Source organism: Pan troglodytes, chromosome 15 (assembly GCF_028858775.2).
Source record: "Pan troglodytes isolate AG18354 chromosome 15, NHGRI_mPanTro3-v2.0_pri, whole genome shotgun sequence".
NCBI classification, from domain to species: Eukaryota; Metazoa; Chordata; class Mammalia; order Primates; family Hominidae; genus Pan; species Pan troglodytes.
Genome location: NC_072413.2, coordinates 8,513,068 through 8,521,740, shown reverse-complemented (window position 1 = coordinate 8,521,740; position 8,673 = coordinate 8,513,068). Strand labels below are relative to the sequence as shown.

The 8,673-nt window shown below is 54.0% G+C and overlaps 1 pseudogene; it reads left to right on the top strand.

Moving 5' to 3' along the window:
• The first annotated feature begins 3,915 nt into the window (after window positions 1–3,915).
• LOC134808422 (uncharacterized) lies at window positions 3,916–5,863 on the top strand (annotated as a pseudogene).
• The last annotated feature ends 2,810 nt before the right edge of the window (window positions 5,864–8,673 follow it).

The following is an 8,673-nucleotide window of genomic DNA, read 5'->3' as shown; positions in this document are numbered from 1 at the left end:
GATCAGTGCATAGATATGTCACAAAGCCTTCTGTAGGCAAAGCCCATACAAGGCTAACATCACCTAGGAGATCAGTGCAGTGATATGTCACAAAAATCCCTGGAGACAGAGCCTAGACAGGAGTTACATCACCTGCGTGATCAGTACAGATATTTGACACAATGCCCCCAAAGACAGAGCCTAGACAAGTCTTCCATCACCTGGGCGATCAGTGCCGAGATAAGTCACAAATCCCCCTCTAGGCAGACTATAGAGAAGAGTCCCATCACCTGGGTGACCAGTGCAGAGATATTTCACAATGTCCCCTGTAGGCAGTGAGTGGACAAGTGTTACATAACCTAGGTGATCTCTGCAGAGCTATGTCATAACGCCCATGTAGGCAGAGCCCAGATAAATGTTACATCACCTGGGTGATCAGTGCAGAGATACACCACAATAACCCCTGTAGGTGGAGCCTAGACAAGAGTTACATCATCTCGGTGATCAGTGCAGACATATGTCACAAGGCCCCTGTAGGCAGAGCCGAAAAAAGAGTTACATCTCCTGGGTGATCAGTGCAGAAATATGTCACAAAGACCCTGTAGGCCGAGACTAGACAAGAAATACATCTCCTGGGTGATCAGTGCAAAGATATATCACAAAGCCCCCTGTAGACAAATCACAGAAAATTGTTACATCACCTTGGTGATCAGTGGAGATATCTGTCACAATTCCCCTTTAGGCGCAGCTTAGACAAGCGTTACATCACATGAGTGATCAGTGCAGAGATATGTCACTATGCCCCCATAGGAAGATCCAAGTCAAGAGTCCATCACCTGGGTGATCAGTGCAGAAATATGCCACAATGCCACCAGTAGGCAGATACAGACAAGAGTTACATCTCCGGCGTGATCACTGCAGAGATATGCCACAATGACCCTGTAGGCAGAACCTAGACAACTGTTCCGTCACCTGGATGATCAGTGCAGAGTTATGTCACAATGACCCCTTTTGGCAGAGCCTAGAAAAGGGTTACATCACCTGGGTGATCAGTGCAGAGATGTGTCACAAGCCCCTGTAGCCATAGCCCAGACAAGTGTTACATCAGCAGTGGGATCAGTGCAGTGACATGTCACATTGTCCCTGTAGCCATATCCTTGACAAAAGTGACATCACCTGGGTGATCAGTGCGGAGATATGTCACAATTTCTCCACTAGGGAGAGCCTAGCCAAGAGTTACATAACCTGGGTGATCAGGGCAGAGATATGTCACAATGCCCCCTGTAAGCAGATCCCAGACAAGAGATGCATCACCTCAGTGGTCAGTGCAGAGATATGTCTCAATGCCTCATGTCAGCGAAGCCTATACAAGAGATACATCATCTCGGTGATCAGTGCAGTGATATGTTATAATGCCCGTGTAGGCAGAGCCCAGACTAGAGTTACATCACCTGGGTTATCAGTGCAGAGATATCTCACAATACCCCCTGTAAGCAGAGCCTAGACAAGAGTTACATCACCTGGGTGATCAGTGCAGAGATATGTCATAAATCCCACTGTAGGCAAAGACAAGACAAATTCTACATCACCTAAGTGATCAGTGCAGAGATATGTCCCAATGTCCCTCTAGGCAGAGCTTAGACAAGTGTCACAACTCCTGGGAAACAAGTGCAGAGATAAATCACAATGCCCCCATAGGCAGAGTCTAGACAAGGGTTACATAACCCGGGTGATCTGTGCAGAGTGATGTCACAGCGCCCTATGTAGGCAGAGACTAGAAAAGAGTTACATCACCTGGGTGATCAGTGCAGAGATATGTCCCAATGCCCCATGTAGGCAGAGCAGAGAGAAGAGTTGCATCACCTGGGTGATCAGTGCAGAGATATGTGACAATGTCCCGTGTATTCAGAGCATAGAGAAGAGTTGCATCACCTGGGTGATCAGTGCAGAGATATGTCACAATATCCCCTGTAGGCAAAGCCTAGTAAAGATTTACATCACCTTTGTCATCAGTTCAGGGATATGTGAAAACACACCTGTAGGCAGAGCCTAGACAAGAGTTACACCACCTAGTTGATCAGTGCAGAGATATTTCACAATAACCCCTATAGGCATATACTAGACAAGAGTTGAATCACCTGGGCGATGAGTGCAGAGATATTTCACAATGTCCCCTTTGGGCAGAGGGTAGACAAGAGTTACATCACCTAGGTGATCAGTGCAGAGATTTGTCAAAATTCCCTGTACGGAGTGGTTACAAAAGTGTTACATCACCTAAGTGATCAGTGCAGAGATATGTCACAAATCTCCTGTACGCAGAACTTAGATGAGTTACGTCACCGGGGTGGTCAGTGCAAACGTATGTCACAAAGCCCCCTGTAGGCAAAGCCTGGACAATAGTTACATCACTTGTGTGATCAGTGGCGAGATCTCTCACAATTCCCCTGTAGGCAGAGCTTATACAACAGTTACATCACCTGGTTGATCAGTGCAGGGATATGTCACAATGCCACCATAGGCAGATCCAAGAGCAGAGTCCGTCATCTGGGTGATCAGTCCGGAAATATGCCACAATGCCCCCTTAGGCAGAGCCTAGACGAAATACCCATCACCTGGATGATCAGTGCAGAGTTATGTCACAAAGTCCCTTTAGGCAGATTCTAGACAAGTGTTACATCACTTGGATGATCAGTGCAGAGATATGTCACAATGCCACTGTAGGCAGAGCCTAGACAAGAGTTACATGACCTATGTGATCAGTTCAGAGATACATCGCAATGCCCCTGTAGGCAGAGCCTTGGCAAGTGGTATATCACCTGGGTGATCATTGCAGGGATATGTCCCAAAGCACCCTATAGGCAGATCCTAGAGAAGAGTTATATCACCTGGGTGATCAGTGCAGAGATATGTCAAAAGCCCCCTGTAGGCAAAGCCTAGACAAGGGTTATATCACCTGGGTGATCAGTGCAGTGATATGTCACAAACCGTGTAGCCAGAGCGTAGACTAGTTACAGCACCTGTGTGATCAGTGCAGAGATATGTCACAATGTCCCCAGTAGGCAGAGACCAGGCATGAGTTGGATCACCTCAGGATCAGTGCAGATATATTTCTCAATCCCCCTGTGGGCACAGTCTAGACAAGAGTTACATCACCTTGTTTAACAGTGCAGAGATATGTCAAAATGCCCCTGTAGGCAGAGCCTACACAAGTGTTACGTCACTTAGGTGATCATTGCAGAGATATGTCACAATACCCCCTGTAAGCAGAGCCTAGACTAGAGTTACTTCACCTCGGTGATCAGTGAAGAGATATGTCACAATGCCCCCATAGGCAAATCCAAGACGAGAGTCCGTCACCTGAGTGATCAGTGCAGAAATATGTGACAATGCCCCCAGTAGGAAGAGCCTAGAGAAAAGTCCCATCACCTGGGTGATCAGTGCACAGGTATTTCACAATGCCCCTGCAGGCAGAGCGTAAGCAAGAGTTACATCACTTAGATGATCAGTGCAGAGATATGTCACAAGGCCGCTATAGTCAGAGCCTGGACAAGAGTTACATCACCTCGGTGATCAATGCAGTGAAATGTCACTATGCCCCGTAGGCAGAACGTAGTCACGCATTACATCACCTGGGTGAGAAGTGCAGATATATGTTACAAAGCCCCCATAACGGAGCCTAGACAAGAGTCCCATCACCTGGGTGATCAGTGCAGAAATATGTCACTATGCCCCCATGGGCAGATCCAACACAAGTGCTACTTCACCTGGGTGATCAGTGTAGAGATATGTCACAATGCCCCCATAGGCAGAGCCTAGACAAAAGTCCCATCACCTGGCTGATCTGTGCAGAGATATGTCACAAAGCACCTGTAGGCAGAGCTTAGAAAAGTGGTACATCATTTTATTCATCAGTTCAGAGATGCGTCTTGCTGACTGTTTGCTCCCGGAGCTCTGCGGGCACCCAGAAACATGCAGGGAACGGTGGAAGACCAGCATGGTGCCTTCGCTCTCCTTGCCAGTTTCCAAACCGGCCACACTGCAGAATCCCCATGTTGCAGCACACGGGAATCCATCATCAGGCCATCACGCCGGGGAGGCATCCTCTCTGGGGTCTCGCTCTGGTCTCCTACGTGGATATGAACGAGAGCCACACGCCTCCGTGTGTGAGACTGTTGCGGCAACGGCGACACCCACAGGCACTGCCTCCTTCACGGAGAGAGGGCCTGGAACACTCCAGACTCCCACGGAGGTTCAGTTCCACACTCCCCTCCACACTCCCAGGCCGGTTTCTCCCTGCTGAAGATGCGTGGGAGCCCAGAGAGCCTATTCCCGTTCCCACGGGAATCCTGGAGGGGTCCGGAGAGCCAGCCCCAGAAACGCGCCGCCCTCACCACTTCCCCTTCACCCCTTCCTCTTCGTCTCTCCGGCCCCATCTCCACCATCACCATGCCCTACCCCCCCACACCACCACACCCCCGGCCGCAGGCCTCCATGCCCTGGGACCATTCTGTGGTGGGGTGGGCTGTCCCAGGGCTCACCGCCATTCAGGAAGTGGTGGAGCCTGCCTGCCTGCAGGCCTTTATAAGAGCCGCTGGCTGGCTCTGCGGGCAGGCCTCCTGGTTGCTCCTTCTGCAGTGCACAGGCCGGCTGAGGTGCACGGTAGCCGCCGGCCTCTCTCTGCCCGTGTCCTTCCGTGAAATTCTGACTGGGGCTCCCAGTGATGGCCCTCCCGACACCTTCGGACGGCACCCTCCCCCAGGAAGCCCAGGGATGGGGACGGCGAAGGAGACTCTTTTGGAACCCGAGCCAAAGCGAGGCCCTGCGAACCTGCTTTTAGTGGAACCCGTACCCGGGCATCGCCACCAGAGAACGGCTAGCCCAGGCCATCAGCATTCCAGAGCCCTGCGTCCAGATTTGGTTTCAGAATGAGAGGTCACGCCAGCTGAGGCAACACCAGTAGGAATCTTGTCCCCGGCCCAGGAGACGCGGCCTGCAAGAAGGCAGGCAAAAGCGGACCGCCGTCACCAGATCCCAGACCGCCCTCCTCCAAGCCTTCGAGAAGGATCGCTTTCCAGGCATTGTCGCTAGGGAAGAGCTGGCCAGAGAGACGGGCCTCCCGGAGTCCAGGATTCAGATCTCGTTTCAGAGTCAAAGCGCCAGGCATCCGGGACAGGCTGGCAGGGCGCCTGCGTAGGCAGACGGCCTGTGCAACGCGGACCCTGGCGGTTGTCACCCAGCTCCCTCGTGGGTCGCCTTTACCCACACCGGCGCGTCGGGAACGGGGCTTCCCGCTCCCCACGTGCCCCGTGCACCTGGGGCTCTCCCACAGGGGGCTTTCGTGAGCCAGAGAACGAGGGCCATCCCCGTGCTCTAGCCCAGCCCCACCGCACCGGCAGAGGGGATCTCCGCACCTGCCCCGGCACGCGGGGATTTTGCGTACACCAACCCGGCTCCTCCAGAAGGGGCGCTCTCCCACCCTCAGGCTCCTCGGTCGCCTCCGCACCCGGGCAAAAGCCGGGAGGACCTGGAACCGCAGCACAAAGAACTGCCGGACCCTTGCGCGGTGGGACAGCCTGGGCCCGCACAAGCGGGGCCACAGGGCCAAGGTGTGTTCACGCCACTCGCGTCACAAGCGAGTCCATGGTGGAGTTAGGGCCGGGGTCCCAGGTCGGCAGGGCGGCATGGGAACCCCAAGCCGGGGCAGCTCCACCTAGCCAGCCCGAGCCCACGGAGGCCTCCTTGCAGCAGGGGCAGATGCAAGGCCTTCCGGGGCCTTCCTAGGCGCTCCAGGAGCAGGGGTGCTCCTCTGCACTCCCCTCCGGCCTGCTGCTGGATGAGCTCCTGGCGAGCCCGGAGTTTCTGCAGCAGGCACAACATTTGGTAGAAACGGAGGCCCCAGGGGAGCTGCAGGCCTTGGAAGAGGCCGCCTCGCTGGAAGCACCCCTAAGCGAGGAAGAATACGGGGCTCTGCTGTAGGAGATTTAGGACGCGGGGTTGGGACGGGGTCGGGTCGGGGCAGGGAGGTGTCCTCTCTTTCGCGGGGAACACCTGACTGGCTAAGAAGGTGCGTGTCTTCCGCCTGCCCCTTCCACAGGTCTGACCGGCCTAGGATTCCTGCCTTCTAGGTCTAGGCCCAGTGAGAGACTCCACAGAGCAGTGCAGAGATGTGTCACAAAGTCCCTGTAGGCAGAGCCTACACAAGTGTTTCATCACTTGGTTGATCAGTTCAGAGATGTGTCACAATGTCCATGTAGGCAGATCTAAGAAGAGTGTCCATCACCTGGGCGATCAATGAAGAGATATGTACCAATGTCTCTTGTAGGCAGTGTCTAGACAGGAGTTGCATCACCTCAGAGGTCAGTGCATAGATATGTCACAAAGACTTCTGTAGGCAAAGCCCATACAAGGCTTACATCACCTAGGTGATCAGTGCAGAGATATGTCACAAAAATCCCTGTAGACAGAGCCTAGAAAAGAGTTACACCACCTGGGTTATAAGTGCAGATATTTGACACAACACTCCCATAAAAAGAGCCTAGACAAGACTTCCATCACCTGGGTGATCAATGCAGAGATATGTCATAAATCCCCCTCTAGGCAAATTATAAAGAAGAGTCCCATTACCTGGGTGATCAGTGCCTGCCTGTGCGGGCGGTCTGCCAGCCTGTCCTGGATGCCTGGCCCTTCGATTCTGAAACCAGATCTGAATCCTGGAATCCGGTAGTCCCGTCTCTCTGGCCAGATCTTCCCTGGCAGCGATGCCTGGAAAGCCATACTTCTCATAGGCTTGGAGGAGCAGGGCGGTCTGGGATCCGGTGACGGCGGCCCGCTTTCGCCTGCCTTCTTGCGGGCCTCATCTTCCGGGCCAGGACCGAGTTTCCCGCAGGTGCTGCCTCAGCTGGCGTGACCTCTCATTCTGGAACCAAATCTGCACACTGGGCTCCAGAATGCCGATGGCCTGGGCCAGCCATTCTCTGGTGGCATTGCCCGGGTACGAGTTCCGCACAAAGCAGGCTCGCAGGGCCTCGCTTTAGAGCGGTGTTCAAACGTGTCTTCGCCGTCCCCGTCCCAGGGCTTCCGCGGGGAGGGTGCAGTCCGAAGGTGTCGGGAGGGCCATCGCGGGGATCCCCGGCTGGAATTTCACGGACCGACATGGGAAGAGAGAGTACGGTGGGCTCCCATGCACCTCAGCCGGCCAGTGCACTGTGGCAGGTGCAGCCAGGAGGCCTGCCCGGACAGCCAGACAGGGGCTCTTATAAAGGCCCTCATGCAGGCTGGCTCCACCACTTCATGAATGGTGTTGAGCCCTGGGGCAGCCCGCCCCACCACGGAGGGGTCCCAGGGCGTCGAGGCCTGCGGCCGTGGGGTGGTGTGGTGTGGGGGGAGGGCGTGGTGATGCTGGTGGTGGGGCCAGAGAGACGAAGAGGAAGGGGGTGAGGGGGAAGGGGTGAGACGGCAGCATTTCAGCGGCTGGCTCTCCGGACATCTCCAGGAATCCCACGGGAACTGGAAGTCGCTTTCTGGGCTCCCATGCGTCTTCAGCAGGGAGAAACCGGCCTGGGATGGTGGAGGGGAGTGTGGAATTCAACCTCCGTGGGAGTCTTGAGAGTTCCAGTCCCACACTCAGTGAAGGAGGCAGTGCCTGTTGGTGTCTCCATTGCCGGGACAGTCTCACACACACAAGCGTGTGGCACTAGTTCATTTCCACGTAGGAGACCAGAGCGAGAACCCAGAGAGAAGATGCCTCCCCAGCGTGATGGCCTCACAATGGATTCCCGTGTGCGGCAACATGGGGAGTCTGCAGTGTGGCTGGCTTGGAAACTGGCAAGGAGAGCGAAGGCACCATGCCGGCCTTCCCCCATTCCATGCAAGTTTCCGGGTGCCCGCAGAGCTCCGGGAGCAAACAGTCAGCATGACACATCTCTGAACTGATCAACAAAGTGTTGTAATAATTGTCTAGGCTCTGCCTACAGCGGCTTTGTGACAGATCTCTGCACTGATCACCTAGGTGATGGGACTTTTGTGTAGGCTCTGCCTATGGGAGCATTGTGACATATCTGTATACTGATCACCCAGGTGATGTAACTCTTGTGTTGAATCTGTCTATGGGGGCATTGTGACATATTTCTGCACTGATCACCCAGGTGATGGGACTCTTGTCTAGGTTCTGCCTACAGGGGCGTTTTCACATATCACTGAACTGATGACAAAGGTGATGTCACTCTTTCCTAGGCTTTGCCTACAGGGGACATTGTGACATATCTCTGCACTGATCACCCAGGTGATGCAAGTCTTCTCTATGCTCTGCCTACAGGGGGCATTGTGACATACCTCTGCACTTATCACCCAGGTTTTGTAACTCTTTTCTAGTGTCTGCCTACAGAGGACGTTGTGACATCACTCTGCACGGATCACCCGCATTATGTAACACATGTCTAGGCTCTGCCTACTGGAGACATTATGACATATCTCCACACTGATCACCAAGGTGATGTAACTCTTGTCTAGGCTCGGCCTACTGGAGACATTGTGACATATCTCCGCACTGATCACCCAGGTGACGTCACTTTTGTCAAGGATATGGCTACAGGGACCTTGTGACATGTCACTGCACTGATCACACAGCTGATGTAACTTGTCTAGGCTCTGGCTACAGGGAGCTTGTGACACATCTCTGCACTGATCACCCAGGTG